The sequence below is a fragment of the Schistocerca nitens genome, chromosome 1 (genome assembly GCF_023898315.1).
Source record: "Schistocerca nitens isolate TAMUIC-IGC-003100 chromosome 1, iqSchNite1.1, whole genome shotgun sequence".
Taxonomy (NCBI): Eukaryota; Metazoa; Arthropoda; class Insecta; order Orthoptera; family Acrididae; genus Schistocerca; species Schistocerca nitens.
In genome coordinates this window covers 470,033,294-470,055,579 of record NC_064614.1, presented here as the reverse complement: position 1 = coordinate 470,055,579, position 22,286 = coordinate 470,033,294, and the positions used below count along the sequence as shown (strand labels likewise).

The 22,286-nt window shown below is 38.5% G+C and overlaps 1 protein-coding gene across 1 annotated transcript in view; it reads left to right on the top strand.

Annotated features, from left to right (window-relative positions):
- LOC126251881 (plectin) overlaps nt 1–22,286 on the top strand; it is a 492,445-nt gene that overhangs the window by 51,990 nt on the left and 418,169 nt on the right. The window lies entirely within an intron of this gene.

Below are 22,286 nucleotides of genomic sequence, written 5' to 3'. Positions count from 1 at the left end.
GAGCAGATGGAAGGAGTAGCCATGAAGAATCCACTTTCATCAGTCATCGCCAACATGTATGAGGTGTGTTCAAAAAGTAAGATGACATTATATTTTTATGAAAAAATATTTATTTATTCACCAATATTCATGTTGTCCCCTTCGAAAGCAATCCCCCTCAGATGCAATTCACCTGTGCCAACACTTCTTTCAATCCTCAAAGCACTTCTCATAAGCATTTTGTTTGTACAGCCTTGAGTACTTACAGGGATTTCCTCAGTCATTGAAAATCTTCGGCCTTTCATAGATCTCTTCAGTTTTGGAAACAGGAAAAAGTCATAGTGGGCCACATCCAGTGAATATGGTGGCTGAGGCAGGATTGTCATGTTGTTTTTGGGCAAAAAATCTCTCACAAGCAACGATGAATGAGCAGGTGCATTGTCACGATGCAAAAGTCATGAACTGTTTTTCCACAATTCCGGATGGTTTTTTGCATATTGCTTCTTGCAAACAGTGCATAACATCAGGATAATACTCCTTATTGACCATATGACCTTGAGGGGGTGGGGGCGAATTAAACTGACATTTGATCCAACTTAGTGTGCTTTTTTTGGTCTTGGCTCTCCACGATGCTTCCATTGGGACAATTGGGCTTTGGTTTTCATGTCATAACTGCAAACCCATGTTTCAGCACCATTTTTGACCCTTTTGAGCAAATAAGGAGCTGAATGATGATCATGTGATGGTTCTTCTGATCAAAATTGAGAAGTTTTGGAACAAACTTTGCCGACACACATCTCATGCCAAAAACATCCAATAAAATTGCATAACATGACTGATATGCCAACATCCTCAGCAACTTCTCTTATGGTAAACTGACAATTTTCCAAAACAATTTTCTTCACAGCTTTGACATTATCATCTGTTGTTGATGTGCTAGGACGTACAGAATGAGGTTCGTCATTGGCATCTTCTCGGTCATCTTGGAAGTGCTTGTACCACTTGTAAACATTTTTTTTATTTAGAGCTGACTCACCATATGCCACTGTCAACATTTCAAGTGTTTTAGAGCACTTGATTCCATTTTTCACACAAAATTTGATGCAAATTCTTTATTCCACTTTTTATAATAATCAAAAATTGCCGAACACACTAAAACATGTTTAATCTTTCTATCTGTCAAAAACAAAGTATGCTGTACACTTGAAACTGTGAACATATGTTCAGTACGTGTGAATCAACATAACAAAAAGAAAGATCGATAATTGAATTTATGTTGCCTGTGCAATTTGAAAAGTCAGCTTACTTTTTGAACAACCCTCAAATAAGTCATATTTCAAGGAAGAAGCTATGGAATCAGCCCAGTGGGAACCAAACTGTTTTCTTTCCAGTATGTTGATGACACTTCATCATATGGATATAATGGTCTCCTTTCTGGGTGTTCTAGTAAAAAGAAGAGCTGGTAGCATTTTGAGCAACAGCATGCACCATACCTAGACATGGACAACTGCTGCCACCTGGCACAAAGGAACATGATGCTCAAAACACAGGTATGTAGGGCTCGCATGCTCTCTGACAATCAGAGACTCAACAAAGAATTTGAGCTTGTGAGAATGGTGCTCCACAAGAAGAGCCTCACAGAGTGGCAGAGTTGGAGACCGTACAGCCTACACCAAGAGTACAACCAGTGGAAACAAAAGAGAAACCTCAAGACAGTAAGGACTTGTGTTTATTCCATTTTTTGGTTCATTATCTGGAAAGACATGATCAATTCTGTGGAAATACCAACTGAAGACTCTTATCCGCCCACTAGCTAAAACATGGGCACTGCTTGGTAATGTCAAGAATCATCTTCGTCTATGGAAGTCTGAAGTCTATCACATACCCTGCTAATGTGGCATGATGTAGCCTAACAAGTCATCACTCTTGGATACTACCTACATTACAACCATACTAAGGTTGAGGTACAGATGTTTAACTTCCAGGACTGTGTCATTAAAGAATCTATTGAAGTTTGAGTAAGAGAACAGCTGATCGGTCATGATAGTGGCTACATCCTTAGTAAGACCTCAGAAACCACTTGTTTGATCAATAATGGAAGGATCAACTGAACTGAACTGACTACGGGGCAGGCAGAGCAACAGCAGAGGTGCTGCCAGCATGAGTCTCTGTGCATGAACCACGGATGAAACAGTGAGTCGGTGTAATGAAGAGGGGGAGCAGATGCTGGCTGCATGCTTACACCCCGAGGCTTAGAGCATGCATGGAGTGGCATATCAGAGGCGGGGTGAGATAAAAGTGCCACATTAGCCCCAGGCAGTCAATTCATTAGTGCACGTGATGATGATAATGTGGTCACTTGCTGAAATATTGTGCCTCTTCTCTCTCTCTCTCTCTCAAACACACACACACACACACACACACACACACACACACACACACACACACACACACACACATGCAGCAATGCCACACTTATTGAACCTCTCTTTCATGTATTGAAATTCTGCAAGAAGGAAGGTTTGCCAAGATAGTCAACACACATCCAATGAAGTATACTACTTCAACAAGCAGGAACAAGTGCTCAGCTGGCAGGAAGTCTTAAAAATACTCCAGCACCCACATTAGTACAGTCTTTACCAGGTAGAGAGCTGTTTCTGTCTCCAGAGATGAAACCATATGCGAATGTGATGTAGGATGAAGGCCAGTGTCACGATTATAAGATGGGCTGAGTAAACTTGGAACATTCTGTGAGTACAGTGAAAGTTTCGATACTCCAAAGACTGACAGTTAGGGGTAAGACAGATCTATGTTTATAGTGCTAACTGCTGTAGTCCTTTTCACACAGGCATACATATTTTTGTGAATAATTTATGATATAGTATGTTTTTGCCAAAATAACTAATCTATGCTACTAAATAACCATCCTGGAACCTGGGGGCTTAGTATCCAGACCCATTTGCATGTTGCCTGTGTAGTTATTGACCGAATTTAAAAATTTAAAATGCTGTTGTAATCTACTCATTAAGAGGTATAATTGTTTGTTAAAAGTTTAAGACAATAAAGCAAGTACTACAGTTCGAAACTGTGCATTTGTCTTGGGGTAACATGACTGACAGAGTGCAAATGCCTAGACTTTATTCATTCAGTATTTGAGAATGAGAGCACTTAGCGACTTCTAACAAACTTTCTACATAATTTCAAACCTTTATGAAACTTTTTCTTGCTGACATTGTCACAAAATAATGAAAGGGAAAAAGTTTTTCTCATACTCCATTTCCCCTATTCATGCGGTTAAAATGGTAGCATCACGCATGATGTTTAAATTTATTACTTCTTAATATGTATTATATTCACAACACACTTTGCAGACAGTATGTATATTTATTGCTGAATGTACCTGCAACATTGTATCAATGTATGACACATAGTTCAGGAGATAAAATTTCATAAACACTGAGCTGCATGAGAAACTAGCTTTTGCTTCGAATGGCGCACAGTACATCTCCTACATCAGGCATGACATTTCAGCTTATTACTCCTTTACTAGACATCATAAACATCAATATGTGTGAAACACTAGTTGCTAAATATTAAGTACAATTGATGTGTTTATCAAAGAGTTTACATAACTAATCATTTGTAACACCACTGTTTTTTGTAGGGTCTGTTGGTAAAGTTAGACTGTTTCAGTCATTCCTGTAAGTGAATGCACTGTAGAGATTTTTAACATTCTACATTATATTGGCAGTGCAGTTACTTGAGTCTGTGAGAGTTCTGAAATATTATTTATGTTAACCATACAATGATAATGAGAACATGATCATGTGTGATCTAATGGTACATACTTTGGTATGACATTCCTGTAGACCTATCAAACTGAATCACATTCAGGAGTCCCACAACATCTCTATGAAAGTTTGGAAAATAAATGTGAACTATCAAGTCTGTTCTGATGACTAGTAATGCCCAATAAGAGGTCTCTACTTGATCACGGTATGTTATGTATAGTGGTACATTTGTTGACCATGGCATTTTTAGTTCTGGAACAGTACTTCGACCTAATATGTCATGATAACAATCCCAACGAGGTTTTTGTGCCTGCAGAAGACATCCATTGGATATATCTACTCTTTTCACACAGCTTCAGTGAGTATGAAGCACACTTTTGCATATCTTGATAGTAAAAACCCTTCCCTTCAGACATGAAAAACTAAGTGGTTTCTGTATGTAGTGTATGAGTAATTACATGGTGCCTGGAAAGTAACTCAGTTGTGAAATAGGTGAATAAATTCCATATTAATGAGGCTGATTTATTGAAAGTAATATTATGCATACATTGTTAAATGGTTCAAATGGCTCTGAGCACTATGGGACTTAACTTCTGAGGTCATCAGTCCCCTAGAATTTGGAACTACTTAAACCTAACTAACCTAAGGACATCACACACATCCATGCCTGAGGCAGGATTTGAACCTGCGACTGGAGCGGTCGCGCGGTTCCAGACTGTAGCGCCTAGAACCACGCGGCCACTCCGGCTGGCATACGTTGTTATTTAAGATGTGGATACACACTTTAAAATTCAATGTAGCTGTCTGAGACATCAGTCAATTATCTCAAATCACTGTGTATGGAATCCACAGTCCTCTGGAGAAAGTTGCATGGGATACTGCTCGTAATGACACAAGTCCATGCTTTCAATTCTTTCAGTGTGTGAGGTTTTGTCCAGTACACCTTATATTTTGATCACCCCCATAAAAAAAACCTGGACTTCTTGCAGGCCACTCAAGAGGTCTGCATCTTCCCAGCCAACATCCTGGAAACTTCTCATCCAATCACACACTCACAAACCGCTACAAAGTGAGGGATTGTGCCATCATACATAAAAATAACATATTCAATGTTACCTCTTATAGATACTGTGTGCCAAACATAATTTTCAAGTATCTGCAGATAGCATTGGCAGTCATTGTATCATGCAGGTTATATGGCCTGATAACGTTTGTGGCAGTCATTCCACACTACATAGTCACTTTTAGCTGAAGCTATATGTTCTCCACCATAACACCACAATCCTGTTCTGTCCAATAATGACAATTATGTTGTCTGATAAAACCTCCCATGTGGAATATGGCCTCATTATTTCAGAGGGTGTTATTAAACAGTTCAGGCCATTCTTCATGACAACCCAGCATCGACTCCCTATACTCCATTCAGCAATCCCAGTCTTCTGCTATCAGCTGTTGAACATGATGAGGTTTCCACATTCGATAATTCAATTCTTTATGCAAGATCTTACGTGTTGTGGAGCTTTGGAGTCCACTTTCACGTGCTGCCTCACTTGTTCATATCAAAGCACTATGTACAAACATTTCCTGCACAGTTGCCTCTTTGTCATCAGATTGAGATGTGGATGGACGACCAGTTTTTGTTGTATCTTTTGCCAAGCCTGTGGCCACTAACTTCCTGTGACAATTCTTTGTTGTCTCTGGATGAATTGAAGCATTCAGTCCATTCATAGTACGCCACCATTTTTGCACCAGGAGAATGCAACGGCACACTTCACAACACCAATCTGTACTCGCTATTGAACAGTCAGGTGACCAACCATCTTTTCAGTTGCTGTGTGCAGTTCCTTTCACAGCAACAATCTATACTGCAGAAAATGTAAATACAAGTGCTCACTGAGGGGGAAAAAAGAGTAAGGGGAGGGAGCGAGGGAGATGGAATAAATGCTGAGTGTGGACCGAAATCTGGCCTGGCAGCTAGATGTCTGCAGCTGTATTGGTGCCAGTTTGGCAGTATGACACCGGAGCCAGGTGTCACATGCCTGCACCATGGCTGCAGAGATCCAGACCTTATTTAATTATCTATATGTACACACTATTTCAATTTTGATTCATCAATGTCAAAACTTCTACAACTATTTTATAATACTTAGTTATTTTCAGACACTTTGTAGTATGTAGAGAATTTTAGTATTTATTGTAAGTAAAATGGTATAGAGTCCTCTTTCAATTAATGTGTAGTACAGCTGTTTTTACTGACTGCAGAATTCTCAAGCATTTCTGGGAATGGTTTACAGTGATTCTTGTAAACTCCACATTTGACCTATTTTGGTGTTATGTAAGTTAAGTGTGAATGAGAATACTGTAGTTATAACAACCAGTATATAACTTAGCTTTGTTTGGCAGTCACACTGTTCAAGGTGAATTACTCCCTTTCCTTTGGCTCAGCAGCAGTTTTGGCCCTGTCCTACAATGCAAACAGATGCAAACTTCTGCAGAATATTTCCAACATAGAGTTCTCAAATCATCTCTGTACATGTCCTTATCAATCTGCAGACATAGACTGCCATGTGGTATAGCAGGTGTGCTTCTCTATACTTCAGCTGTCAACTTTAATGCATCAGTCAGATGTATAACATGCTATTTACCATGCTAGAAGTGGGAGAGGGAATAATAATAATAACTTGATAAATGTGTTACAAGTTTAAAAAAGTGTCATGTCCAGGAGCTGAGGCATTCTCTATTTCAGAAAGGTGATCAACATTCATACAGCAGAAACAGAATTACAAATTTTGCAGTCTGTAATTATAGCTGCACAACAGTATATCAGACTGGAGATATGAGGGCTGACTTGGTCTATACTAGGCTGGTAAGGGTTGGACTCTTCTACAACTTGAGTGTGATCTTAGGAGGTTTATTACTTTCATCCAAACAAATCCTGGGTCTGGGTTAGGCTTTAACCAACAACCTGAGACCTGTAATGCAAGGATTCCATATGAGAAAATAAGATAACTTCTGGCTCTGCAGAACTCTTGCCCTTATTCTTCAGTATTTCACTATATATTTATTGCCCAGACCTACTTCAATAAGCAGTCATAGACTTCAGAGTATTGGTTTGGTTTATTATCATTCTTTGACGCAACAGGCCTTTCCAACATAAAGTATTTCAGATGACTGACTATATATACAATTCAGTTCACGTTCTTTTTCATACATCATTGTTACTTTTGATCTGAGTAAGACTTCTGCATGAAGTAATCCTTGGAGTGACATATGGCACTGAGTTCTCTGTTTTACACCTGTCCTGATGTCAAAACATTGGTTGCTCTGCCCACAACACCATTCACACAGCTCAGTGAATACTTCTAACAGAAATTATAAAACACAAGCAGATACATAACCTAGCATGAGTTACACAAATAAATCATTGATCTAAAAATCAATATCTTGTTTAATGTTAACTAGTGTCATTTCAGTAAGACAGTATAGTATGTTTGTTCATTCATAATTAACACCAAGAGTACAGAAATCTTAAATTGAAAAAAAAAAAAAAAAATATTCATTAGATCAGCCATAGTAAAACTTCAAAATTTGTGCACCCTACAGTAGCTATCAACATATGTTTCTTCAACTTTAATTATGCTACTCAGTGTTAAAAAATAGATCATGTGTAAATTATGCAAAGGATCCTGTAATGTGATCAGATTTGTAGCTTAGTAAGCAAACAAAGGACTTAGTATTGAGCAAACAAAGGATTTTACAGAACTACTTTAACAAACTTTGGGAAAGGGATGGTTGGGGAGGGGAGGGGATGGATGGGTGGGGGAGGTTCCTCACAACAAAAGAATAAAAAATTTCATAAAAACAAACAGTTTAAAAAGTTCTTCACTGCATTTTTCATAATTTTAAAGACACATAATTATAACAATTGTTCAAAATTTTCTACATGTGGAAGTATACATGTATGCACTCATCAGACAATACATTTTGGTACACTTTCAAATACTTAAATAGTTTTATGGGTTTCCATGATATTCTGATGAAGTGTCTGCTGGATAAACCACTTAGCAGATAATACTTTAAATAGGAGAATGTGCAGGCCATGGAAATAATCCTCCTTTATCAAAGACATTATTGAGTGGATCTAAAGAAAAAAGAAAAGAAAAGAAAGGAGCTAAGGTGTTGGATCCACATTATTTGAAATCATTTATTTTCTCTTATTTTCGGGGGCTCATTCTGTAATAAGTCTGGAAGAATTTTCTGAGAAGTCCTTGTCAACAGCACCTTGCAGGTTGTCGGCTACATTTCTAACCTACACACTGGTGATTGTGTCTACCCTCAATTATAACATGGAGATTTTCCTTCACCTACAAAAAATGACTGCTGAAATTTATGATTCCATTTCTTCCAAATGTTGCCTCATCTGGAAACAACAATGAAGATATAAAGAATGGATTTGTAGTTTGAGCAGCAAACCAAGAGCAAGAGTTGATCCCTGTTTGGTAATTGTCAGGCCTTTGGCCCTGCACATATTGAAGATGATACAGATATCTGAACTGTCTGCAAAGTAACCTCTGTATGGTACTATGTGATGTATATGTGCTATAGTGTGCTTGACCTGGATCTTTTTCAGCTTCATATAGATTGTGTTGTTTTTCATCAGGCATAAAAACAGATCTAGGTCTACATTGGTCAATTTTTTTGTTGGTATGGATCCTGTAAAAGCAATGTTGTGAGAAACAGCAGCAAACGTTAGATTAGTCACAGGTCTTATGTCCAGAAACACATTTTTATATGGCCTTGCATGCATTACTATTTGTGTGGTGATCTATAAAAATCACATCTATCTGCTCGTGAAATGAGTAGCCATCAACAATCAGAATCCCTATCATGTCACTCATGATTACAAAACATGTGAAACATTCACATTACTGTCAAATCTATTCAGATGTCAAATACAAATGTGTCTACACAACAGTGCATCACCACTGATGGTCAGCATCAGCAGACAGATTACCTAATAAAATGAATTGTGTAAGTATTGGTTACAAATTTAAATTGAATGAATTGATCATTAACTTTCAACTATTTTTGGAAGGATAGGCCCTATTTATACTGACTTTTCTTAATTGTTTTTGAGTGAGGAATGTGACACTACAGTTTGTTAAAATATTCTGCTAACTACTGTGAAGTGGATGACAGGGCTATACCCCAATGTATGATTTACTGACTTTTTATCAGTTCCTTTCATGTCTGGAGCTCAAAAAGAAAGATTGCTGAAATGGGTTTGTGTACATTCTAATTAGTCTGAACTTGTCTTCGAGGGTGCTATGGGGGTGACGTGTAGGGGTTGAAATGTATTTCTAGAGTCTTTACTTAATACTGTTTCTTGAAACTTTGTATGCAGGCTTTCATGAAATAACTGACATCTTTCTTCATGCATTGTCAGCTGAGGATGTGCAGCATCTCAGTAATGCTCTGCTCTGATTCAAACAAACCTGTGACCTTTTGTGGCACCCTTCCTTGAATACTTTCAGTGTTCTCTGTTAGTCGAAATTGGTATAGGGTCCATACTGAGCAATAGTCTAGGATGGGTCAGATGAATGTTTTGAAAGCAATCACCTTTGTGCACTCATCACATTTCCCCTGTGTTCTACCAACGAAATGAAGTCTGTCACCTGATTTACCTACAGCTAAGCTCACATGATGATTGCATTTTATGTTCCTACAAATTTTTATATCCAGGTAGCCTCTTTGAATGAACTGACTGACATTCCAAGTGTGATTCATTGATATTTTATGTATTTATTTAATCATGTTCTGTAGATCCAGTATACAAAAAATTGTACATATGAGAACAGTAGACTACTTATGGATGCTAATAGATACAAATTGCAATATGCGTAAATGAACAAAATATGTTAACAATTACCAGGTTAGCCACTTCCTAAAGTAAAACAGAGCTGTAAAACAATACAATAATAAATTACAATTATTCCATATTAATTTTTCTAGAGGTGAAGTACATTGTTATTCTGACATAGGTCATCATGTTCAGTTGCAAAGTGGAAAGCAAATAATACAAGTCAATGTGCCATATCTGACTTACAACATAGAAGTGTATATGTCAAAGAACTCGTCAAGAGAGTAAAAAGAGTGTTCCAGAAGATATTCTTTTAATTTACTTTTAAATTGTGGTATTACACTAGTAAGACTTTTTATTGTCCATAGGAAGTGCAATCAATACCTTTTTGCTTGAGTAGTGTACACCATTTGGTGCTAGTCTCAAGTTTTTCCATCCTCACGCAAGTCGTGTTTTCATCTTGTGTCATAGTCATGATAGTCACTGTCGGTTTTGTGCACGGGTAGGTTTCTAACTAAAAAGGACACAAGGGATAGGATGTATTGTGAGGTCACTGTTAATATTTTGTGTGTTTTAAGATTTCTGCATAAATGATTTCTACTCACTCTACTTAGAATTTGGATTGCTCTTCCCTGAGTGACAAATACTTTATTTGTGACTGGTTGACTTCCCCAAAACATAATTCCATATGACAACAATAAACAAAAATAGCCAAAATAAGCAGCCTTAACAGTGTCAGTATTTGCAGTCGCTGCTATAATACACAGAGCATAAGTTGCTGAACTAAGACTTTTTCTCAAGTTGGCAGATGTTGGAATGTCACATCAGGTTTTTTTTCAACTAAAAGAGATGTGTCATCTGCAAAGAGAGTAAATTTGGTAGGAGCTTTTGTACAGTGTAGAAGGTCATTAATAAAAACAAGAAAGGCCAAGGGGCCCAGCAGAGAACCTTGCGGCACTCCTGTACTTACTGTTCCCCAACCAGATGAGGCTATTGTGCCATCTCCATGATTAAGTGATACCCTCTGCTTTCTATCAGTTAGGTGTGAACAAAGCCACATTTCCATTGTGCCACTTAAGCCATAATAGACAGTTTTTGAAAAGAGGATTTCATGGTTCACACAGTCAAAGGCCTTGGTTAAATCACAAAATAAACCAACTGAAGCTAATCTATTGTTCAGTTCTTCTAAAACATTGTTGGTAAATGAAAATATAGCATCATCAGTAGACAGGTCTGCTTGGAATTTGAACTGACAATGGCTAAGAGCCTTGTGAATGTTCAGATGCTCCACAATTATCTTCTATGTAAGTTTGTAAATATTTGTTAAAAAGGAAATCATACAGTAGTTAGAAGCATCAGTTTTATGCCCTTTCTTGAATAGTGGTTTCACATTTACATACTTTATTCTGTCTGTGACAATACCTTGTTGAAGGGATTATTGTCATCAACGCCATATGTAGGATATATGACCCTTAGGGTGAACCTGTATTGTGGATCCCACCAGTTGAAAAATTTGTGGTTACTGTCAAAAATAGCATTTTAGAGTAGTTCTTGAATTAATGCCTGCAGCTCTAATTGTATACAATTTTACTATACAATTTATCATTTAATAAATTGGTGATGTTAAAAATCTGAAAATAACTGTAATCATTAAAGTATTCAACTTGATTTATGAAATTTGATAGGAAAAACTACTTTCAAACAAAAAGCCTTGGTTCATTTCTGTGCAAAGATCAGGATTTCTCTTTTAAAAACATCACATTGTAACTATAAGCAGATGTCTTTCTTAGACATTTGCAAGATATCAAAAGGAATGTATCAATAAACAAAATTTTACTTATATTTCATTGTAATAGAATAATTTCTCAAACAATCAGCAGTAAAATAAAAATTTTAAGTGATGGAATTGTTTTGTATGTACTTTTTGTGCAAATGAAGATACAATATCTTTATAACTTAATTGTCTTAAAATGTCTTGTTCAATACTGGATAAGTCAAAATGTCTTCTAATGTGAATGTCTGAATCCTGTTTTTTATCAACTTGAATTTTAAAACTGACCGTTTCCATTGCCGTTTGTGCTCATAAGTGACAGGCACATTCTTAGAGTGACGTTATATTAAGGAAACAGTCTTTGACACACTGTTGGTTCTGGTTTGGAGACATGAGGTATGGAAGAAGTCAGTTTTTCATGATATTATGGAGCAAGGGGCTCGAGAGATGAATGCCGACTTAATTCTTGTCAGCTACCAGTATGCACTGAAAACTTCAGCTGAATAAGCTCATTCAAAGTAATTAAATCTACATCTCTTATCATTATAAGCAGCTCCACACCAATTTATTAACACAAAGACCTTTTTATTTTAAATTTCTGTGTTGTACGTGGAATGTTGTGAAATGCAAAATTTTACATTTCTTACATTTCAGGCAAGTTTCCAGTCTTTACACCACACCGAAATCTTCTAAGGTCAGACTGAATATTTTTGTACCTTATTCCAGACAGTACTTCATTATATGCAGGGTTGCAGATTTCTCGGTCATCAATCCATTACAAAATGAGAAAAAGAAACTCTCAAATAGTAATGTAAAATATGTTTATTAAGAACAAAAACAAAAAATATAAACAAAATGTATACATTTGTATATATGATATTAATATAATAGAGGGAAACATTCCACGTGGGAAAAATATATCTAAAAACAAAGATGATGTGACTTACCAAACGAAAGCGCTGGCAGGTCGATAGACACACAAACAAACACAAACATACACACAAAATTCAAGCTTTCGCAACAAACTGTTGCCTCATCAGGAAAGAGGGAAGGAGAGGGAAAGACGAAAGGATGTGGGTTTTAAGGGAGAGGGTAAGGAGTCATTCCAATCCCGGGAGCGGAAAGACTTACCTTAGGGGGAAAAAAAGGACGGGTATACACTCGCACACACACACATATCCATCCACACATATGTATAGTGGACCAAGGTGAGGATGATGATGATTCAATGATTGTAACTAAAAACACAGAATATGTACTCTTTATTACTTGGTAGCAATATATAGCAACCCATGCAAATACAACCAAAGGTCAGCATGAGCTAACTGCAAAGATAGTCCTGCAGCAGAGCTGGGCCACTGACTAGAGGGTTTTCGTATACAAAACCCAAAATAATCACTGCTGGTTCAGTGCAGAGCCTCTCTCCCCCTCTCCTGGTAGTGTGGAGCACTGGAAGGGAAGGGGGGGGGGAGGAGGGTTGTGAATGCAACTGCTGTTGACCTCCTCTTCACACAGGTTTGTCAGACCAGCCATGCCATGGACAGTTGCCTAAGCAAGGCATGGTTAGACCATTTCTCAGAATATCAACAGGATGGAGGGAAGTGTGATTTTTGCTGGTTGGTATAGATGACATTGTGTGAGGTGGGTAGCAGTCTGTGTGGTCATTCATAATGAGATTTCTGATTGGCACTGGAGTGACGTGAAGCCTTAAATGGTGTAGGTGGTGAAATGAGGGCTACAGGTGTATCCTTCTCCATTTGTGAATGCAGAGGCTAAGTTTGTTTCTTGGTAGCTGTGACATTGAGCGTTCTGTCCACTGACCACTTAGAAGTGATAGTGTCTGAATCAAAATCCTGTAGAAGTCTATAACAGTGAGAGAAAGTTCCAGGAAATTTCCCTTCATTGTCCTGCTGTTTGGCATGCTGTCCTTCCACTACGAGAAGGTCATTGAAGAGTTTAACCAAGATAGCTTCAGGTTTAAGTTGTTACATGTCTACCCACATTACAAATATATTGTCATCTGGATCAATACGAGTACTGTTTTCTGTGCAGTTGACACTATTTGCACTCATCTCAGGGATATCCTGTAGGATCTTTGCAGACTTGAGTCTGTTGACAGTAACAGTTGTTGGTTTCCCAATCAATAAGATGTCAGACATGTTATTGTGCTGTTTAATCACTCTGTGCGGGCCAGAGTATGGCAGCTGCAATGCAGGCAGACTATATCTCTCAACATTAAGTAGTTGTGGTCATTTAGAGCATGATGGCAGAAATTTTGTGTGAAGAATGTGCTTGCGTGGCTGGTATCTTGAGACAAGCAATGCTCCACTTCACCTTGTGGATGAGCAGAGAATGCTGTTGGTTGAGAAGGCTCTTTGAAGTCTGAACACCCACCCCTCTGTGAACATGGGTGCTGTTTTGAGTATGTGGTGCCAGTACTCCACTATTCCATTATTTTTAAGGTTGTAGGTGGTGGTTTGGAAGTGCTAAACATGGCGTAAGTGACAGAGTTTGGTAGAAAGATTCAATTCAATTTATCTGATTTGATCTGTCATTATGGGAGTCGAGCAGCCGAAACATGAAATACCAGAAGTGGCAAATACTTTTGCCATGGTTTTTGCACTGACGTGAGATACTGGAATAGCCTCAGTTCAGCAAGTTATTCTGTCAGTTGCTGAAAGGATATAACAGTAAACACCTGAGTCATGGAGGAGACTGACAAAGTTTAGATGGACATGATGAAATCACCCCACAGGGATTGAAAGTGGCTGTGTTGTGTTTCCACACACTTTCCAATCTGAAAGCATTGGCAGGCAGTGCATGCTTGCATACAAGTTTTACAATCCCTTTTAACATCTGGCCACACAAAACAGTGTGTGACAGGTTTCATTGTTGAATAGATCTCTGTATGGGACAGACAATGCAGCTTATTGAAGACAAATTTTCTCATGCTGAGAGGTACTAGTGGTTGAAGACAAATCTATGAAACATCACATAGTACTTTTGTTGAAGAGGCAGGAACAGTGCAGCATTCTGTGTGAAAACCTGTTGTGGTATCATGTAGGTGTTGGCCTAATTTCATTGCCTGTAGTTGTGCTTCTGCTAGTTTGTCATAACCAGTACCCACTGAGAGTTTGTTGATCATAGAGGTATAATCTGCCACAACACTGTCTGCATCATGAAGCTGTCAAGTGTCTACTGGGAATTCTGCAATATGATCTGAATGATGAAAATGTCATGGACTACAATATTTTGTAGGATTGAAAATAGAATCTGTCAAAGGCTAACAATCGGTGTATGTTGTCAAAGGCCTGCCCTCTACATCATCTTTAATGTGTTGTACTGCTTCATACACTACCAACAATTCCCTGTCATAAGCTGACCACTTACACTAGGTTGACGACGTATGGAAGTTTGGGTCTGACCTTGTTCCATGCTTGGATAGCCAAATGGTAAGGCGACTGCTTGTGATAAGCAGGAAATCCTGGTTACTGGTCCAGTACAAATTTTCATTTTTGTCATTCCACTCTACAGCTGATGGTTGTCCATATTTGGAAACTGTAAATGCATTTAATGTGCTTACAGTGGGAGTCAGTTGACTTTTTGGAGAAGTTGTGTAGTGGTTGTTGTATTCTTACTACTGAATGTTGGAGAACTACTACAAACACAGAATCGCTCACATCTGAGGTGACAGACAGGTGGGTGACAGGTAGTGGATGTGCCAACAGCATAGCCTGAGAAAGGCAGTCTTTAATTTGCTCAATGACTATCAGACTGTCTGATGATGGGAGGTTGTAATAAATCATCAGCAGCCAACATGGCTATATGAAGTTCCAGAGCTATTCTACATACATTGTGTCGGATCATGGGCCTGGCATGGTGTTAATTTCATGATCAATTTTTCTGAGGATAGCACTTTGTTTGAATTGCACACGTGAATCTAGAGAGTGTGGAGAAACACAGTAAGTGCATGGGCACTGGTAGAATGGTACACTGAACTGACCTGTCTTGTTGCTGGCATAGATGTTGCAGGTTGCTCCGAAGGTGTATGTATGTCTGATTGTGTGGCACCCCATGTCTGCTGACTCATCATTGGTGACGATGTTGGAATGATGAGGCTGTTATTGAGTGAGTTGTCCCAAGTATGAATGCGCAGCAGCAAGCTCGTCCCTAGATGCACAAATTTTATCATGTATAGGAAAGTCTCTTCACATAGACAAAGTGTTTCGTATTTTATTTTGATGTAGCACTGGATGACTTGCTGCAATATCAATGGTGATGATAGTCTTGAAGTTACTGTTGGCCATGTTCGCTTAAGTTAGTGGAATGGATTATTGCGAGGTGGTGTTTATGGAACGTAGCTGCATGAATGGCGATGGATGCCACAGAAAATCCTCTGGTGTAATGTAGAAGAATTCCACAAGCCAAATTGGGGAAGAGATAAAAATGCCTTAGAAAGTCAGCCCCCAGCACAGGTTTCTTGACACAGCAATGAAAAACTGTCATGGGAACATGTCTTCCAAACCCATGTCCAAGGTCTGAGATGTGGTTCTATGCAATATGTGAATTGTTTACCCGAGGAGCTGGATGACAGATAAAGTTTTTTTTTTTTTTTTTTTTTTTTTTTTTTTTTTTTTTTTTTTTTTTTTTTTTTTGCAATGGTAGTTCAGGTGGCATGGCACTCATTTCAGACCCAGTGTCAATACAGAGATATGAAAACAGGCAGAATGCGGAGCTGTGGTCAGGAACACCTATATAAGACAAAAAGTGTCTGGCACAGTTGTTAGATCAGTTACTACTGCTACAGTGGAAGGTTATCAAGATTTCAGTGAGTTTGAACATGGTGTTAGTTAGTGCATGAGCCATGGGATGCAGCACCCCTGAGGTAGCGATGAACTGGGGCCCATTTCGTGAGTGTACCATGACTATCAGGAATCTGGAAAACATCAACTCTCTGACACTGTTGTGGCCGGAAAAGAAATCCTGCAAGAATGTGACCAACGATGGCTGAAGAGAATCGTTCAACATAGCAGAAGTGCAACCCTTCTGCAAATTGCTGCAGATTTCAGTGCTGGGCCATCAAGTGTCAGCTTGTGAACCATTCAATGAAACATCCTCCATATGGGCTTTTGGAGCCGAAGGCCCACTCATGAACCCTTGATGACTGTGCAACATGAAGCTTTACGCCTCACCTGGGCCCACCAACACTGACATTGGTATGTTGTATTGAGCGGATGGACATGTACGACTATGGAGACTACCTCATGAATGGACACTGCATGTCAGCAGGGGAATGTTCAAGCTGGCGGAGGCTTCCTAATGGTGTGGGGCATGTGCAGTTGGAGTGATATGGGTCTCCCTGATACGTCTAGATATGACTCTTGACAGGTGACATGCACGTAAGCACCCTGTCTGATCACTTGCATCCATTCATGTCCATTGTGCATTCTGATGGACTTGGGCAATTCCAGCAGGACAATGCGATACCCTACACATACAGAATTGCTACAGAGTGGCTCCAGGAACACTCTTCTGAGTTTAAACACTTCCGCTGGACACCAAACTCCCGAGACATGAATATTATTGAGCATATCTGGGATGCCTTGCAACATGCTGTTCAGAAGAGATCTCCAACCTCTCATACTCTTACGGATTTATGGATAGCCCTGCGGCATTCATAGTGTCAATTCCCTCCAGCACTGCTTCAGACATTAGTTGAGGGCCATGCCAAATCATGTTGCGGCACTTCTGCTTGCTCGCGGGAGCCCTACTCGATATGAGGCAGGTGTACCAGTTTCTATGGCCCTTCAGTGTAGCTTGTGAGTACGATCCAGAATGGTAGGGTGTACCACATTCATTTCAAGGCGGCGTGCAACTTGATTGACTCACATGATGACTAGCCAGGCGATGTTTATTGGTGCAATGATCTGGACCGTTCTTCCTGTTTGTGTGATCACATGATGTACAGTTGCGTGCTTTATCACTGAAAAATGCACAAAACCAACAAAGTTTTGGCACCATCTTCTTGTCTGAGTGCAGAATGGTGTTGTCAACTGGTCGCCTGTTTGTTTTGACTGGCTGGGGGACACTGTCCCAGTGAGTGTGAATGATGTCATCCCTGATGGCATCCATTCACGCTTAGTTCAGCTCTTCTGCCTGCTGTTCCACTATTGTCGCCTATAAGGTGAAACAAGGATCAAGGGGTTATCTGCTGTTTGTCATAGGATCACCAGTTTAGAGAGGACCCAAGTGAGGATGCTGACGATATGATGATAGCAACTACAAATACAGAATATGTAAACTTAATTTTTTGCTAGCAGTGCATGAAAACGTATGTGAATACAACCGAATATCGGCATGAACTTACTGCAAAAACAGTGCTGCAGCGGAGTTACGCCACTGACCAGAGAGTTTTCTTATGCTACCCGACATAATTGCTGCTGGTTGCCACAAATTTATTAAGGTAGTCTATAGAAACAGAAGACTGACGTTTCTTGACCACATGGTATGTAAATCACAACTCTACTAGAGAAATTTTCTCTCATTCTAAAGTTCATGTTCTACTATAAACTTTGTTACAGTTTTACATGCACTTGAGGATGATACATTGGATTTGACTGACGTTTCTTGACCACATGGTATGCAAAACACAACTCTGCTAGATTAATTTTCTCTCCTTCTAAAGTTCATGTTCTACTATATAATTTGTTACAGTTTTACATGCACTTGAGGATGATACATTGGATTTATGTTTCTCCTTTCCAACTCGATTCTTTATATCTACAGTTTCTCCATGGTCAATACTTAAATACATGTAACAGAGTTTGCAAAAGGCTTTATTCTGTTCTGCTTTCTTAAGAAAGAAATATTTCTCATTATATTTGCCAGAAAATTTTCGCTTTCTGTTTGGCATTTTGGACAGGACAAAAATTATGAAATATGGCATTTAGAACTTCGTCATTAATTTAAAAAAAAATCTGTATTTATGAACAGTAATACAAATCACCTCAGAGGGAGTGAGGGGGAAGGGGCACTGCAGGTTTAAGCAGTTAACAGCATTTCATACAGTGCTCATGCCATAAACTCGTGCCGATCAGCTGCTATGGTAGAACTAGAAAATAACAAAGTGTCGTTATGGCAAACTGTAAGGATGCTCATGTTCAAATATCATACTATCTGTTCTAATAAATACTAAATAAAATAAATTGAAGTGGCAATTACCTAATCAGTAGAAATCCAAAGACATTTTAAATTACACTAGTGTGTCTACTGTTATATCGCAAGTATTTGAAAGAACGAGAAAAGGCAAAATATCCATTGATTTATGCCAAGATGACGCAAGCAGAAATAGGGTGGGGTGAGTTCTCTAAAAAGTTGTCGTACTGTAATTGTTAGATTTCATAAACTTTGTCAAATGCCTCCTAAGCAGTTGATCCCAGTAACAATTGGAACCTAATTGTTCACAACTGCATCATAGACTAAAAGTCCCAGAGACCCTAATCTGTATATCACTCATCTTTGCAGTGGTATGAGAATTGAACTGCCAGCATAATATTTGATTTAACTGGTAAATAGACACATTCACTGGCACTGAGATGAGAAAGATATAATGGAAGGGCACATAGTCACTTTGTGATTGAGGTTCAGTGCTAAGGAATCAGGTACCGCATATGTTGATAAAGGAAATAATAAACACAATTCAAAGATTGGATCTTAGGCCTGTTATGCCTGTCCGACTGCTGCCTAAAAGGCAGTACAAGGAGTGATCTATGATCATGGACATGTGATCAGCATCTCCGAGTCCCTCTAGCCACTATTGCCAACAGATGAATCCTCATGATGCCACTCTTACTTAAAGCAGCTCTTCACTCGGCCTTAGAAGGTTTGAATGGACCCCGTAACAGCCTTCCCTACATCAGAAAAAGACTAGTCAGATACCAGGAATCAACCTAGGTCTTTCTGCACCGAAGGCAGTGACTGTAAATATTCCACTGTGGAGACTGCCAGTCACACTGGAATGCACTGATTTTCCTGTTTTTATCTTTTCATTTATTTTGTTCGAGGTCTAATTATTCTGCTTCAAAGAGACCAATTTTCGTCTCTTCTTAAGGAAAAGCCAAATACAAATACAAATAGCTGGTGTCTTATTTAACTGTAACTGAATGGTATGGCCTACAGCACATTCGCCATTACAAACATACTAGCAGTACCATCCAATGGCGTGAAATTTACCGATTTTGGAAATTAAGCTTGAATATTTCAGAAGCCAATAAAAGTAATGTATTGGTGTTTCTTTCAGAACATAGGTATTAAGCTTTAGTAATAGAATTTTTCATCTTTCTTACCTTTACTCTAATATGAGGTGAATTTGACAACTACCTTTTATATGATAATATAAATAACCATTTATAATGGATCAAATCAGATTGATAATAAATTATTGATTGTTTATGACTTTTTTATGACTCCAGGGTTACTTCGAATTGTTTTGAAACTCTACCAATAACTGACAAACAATAATTAAATTTTATTGCTAATTTCATAGTAATATACAAAGAAAATTTAAGGACAAAAAATGTGATCATAAATTTGTATAAGAAATTACAAAGGAACACACACAAAATTCAATTTATTATCATCCATTTTATCATATACATGTTATAGGAATTGTCATATAGAAAGATAGAGAGGGAGGGAGGGAGGGAGAGAGAGAGAGAGAGAGAGAGAGAGAGAGATTTATATTTTGAACAATTACATGTTTACTGTCATTGAACTCTGACATGTCAGCATCAAAAGGAAAATCTGCCCTTCTTCCAACTAGACCTGTTGAGTTTGGCAATATTTTTACAGCATCTGAAACCATTATTGTGTCTATATTGTCAATTACAGGCCACACCAAATGAGACTCATTTCTAGAAACGAATGTAATATGTGTCTGTCATTGGCATCTTGTAAAAACTTGCTCCTCATAGTGTTTCACTGGTTTCTGTAGCATTATTGAAGTAGCACCATGGAGACTGATTTGTTTTCATCAAGGAATGCCTTTGCTATATGTCAAAGATTCATGTTAGAAAGTGGACATCACCAGTTTCTACAGTCGAGAAATCCCATCAGTAACGCCTCTTCTTTAGCACTATAACCTGTCTAACCACCTTGTGTAGTACCATGATGACCAAGAATTCTTTTTATCAAGATTCCTTTGTGAATTTTATATATTTGAATAGCCTTGTTAATAATTATTTGTCCACTTGATTTCTATGAGACACACTACTAAAACATCAAGACTATATTTCTTCAATTAACCTGACGTAACAAATGAAATTTTCGCAGTGACAACTCTTATGATCTCACTTTTATAATGTAACAAATGGAACTACGAATTAAGTGACAAATTCATAATTCAATATACAGTCACTAACAACAACGAATTCCTCACTCCACCACATTAATTGAATCGGCGTAAGTCGATCTCTGACAGGTGCAATGGGCTGGGCTGGGCGAGCCTCAGTCAATAACGTATCGAGATTTTGTAAATGTCTCTATGACAACGCCTCAGTGTTGTCACATCTCTCTAGACGGCTCCTGCCTTCGCCTGCAACCGTTAAGTGTTTTGCAGTTGGAAGCTGGCAACATCACTACAAGATGTCAGGGACCTTCTTAGACTGTTATAGACAGTTGTTGCTTCATCCACTGTCAGATATTGTTGCTGAATTAATTAGGTCAGATTCTTGCAGCATTCACTAATGTTTGTGCAAAATAGAACCGCCCGAGAAAAGACGCTCAACTTCACCCCAGGTGGCCAACTTCACCCTGATTCCACAAAAAATTGGCATAGTTTTATTTGTCTCTAAATAGATAATTACAGCAGATTACCTTTTGTTATTGCTCTAATTCGCATTGTGAAGGGTCAGTGCACGACGTACATAAGATCTAGAAACATGAGATGTCTTACGGCAATCACACGAATAAAAGTTTTAGGTCATTCAAAAAGTTAAAAAAAGACCGGTTGTTTTGAAAGCGGTTGGTATTCAGAAAGAGGTACGGAACAGTGAACATTTAGCACAGTATACATTTGGCCACTGGTACGGAAGAAGAATTTTCGAACAGTAAATATAACTAAAATAAAATATTTTTGTCATTATCAATGTGTAGTTATTAAACATTCTTTTAACTTTTAGGTCAACGTCACCCTTGCGATCACCTTCACCCCATCTGATGGTACTTAAACAACATGCCAAATTTAAACGGACGCAAAATCTCCAAGATTGGCGATCTTTTACAGAGGCTCGAAATTTGCGCGGACTTCAATGCGAGATACTTATAACAGTTTTCACGACGAAACTTTGTCTCCAAACCTGGCAGAAAATTCAAACAGATTATGGTCGTACGTGAAGTATTCTGCCGGCAAGATACAATCAACGCCTTCTTTGCGTTATAGCAGTGGGAATACTATCGACGAATGTGCTGCCAAAGCAACCTTCCGAAATTGCTTCACCAAAGAAGACGAAGCAAATATTCTAGAATTCGAATCAAGAACAGCTGCCAATATGAGTAACGTAGAAGTAGATATCTTCGGCATAGTCTAGCAACTTAAATCACTTAACAAAAGCAAGTCTTCCGGTCCAGACTACATCAGTTACGTTCCTTTCAGAGTATGCTGATACAATAGCTCCATAATTATCAATCATATACAACCGTTCGCTCGATGAAAGATCTGTACCCAAAGACTGGAAAGTTGCACAGGTAACACTAATATTCAAGAAAGATAGTAGGAGTAATCCACTAAATTATAGGCACATATCATTAACGTCGATATGCAGCAGGATTTTGGAATAGATATTGTGTTTGAACATTATGAATTACCTCGAAGAAGACGGTCTATTGA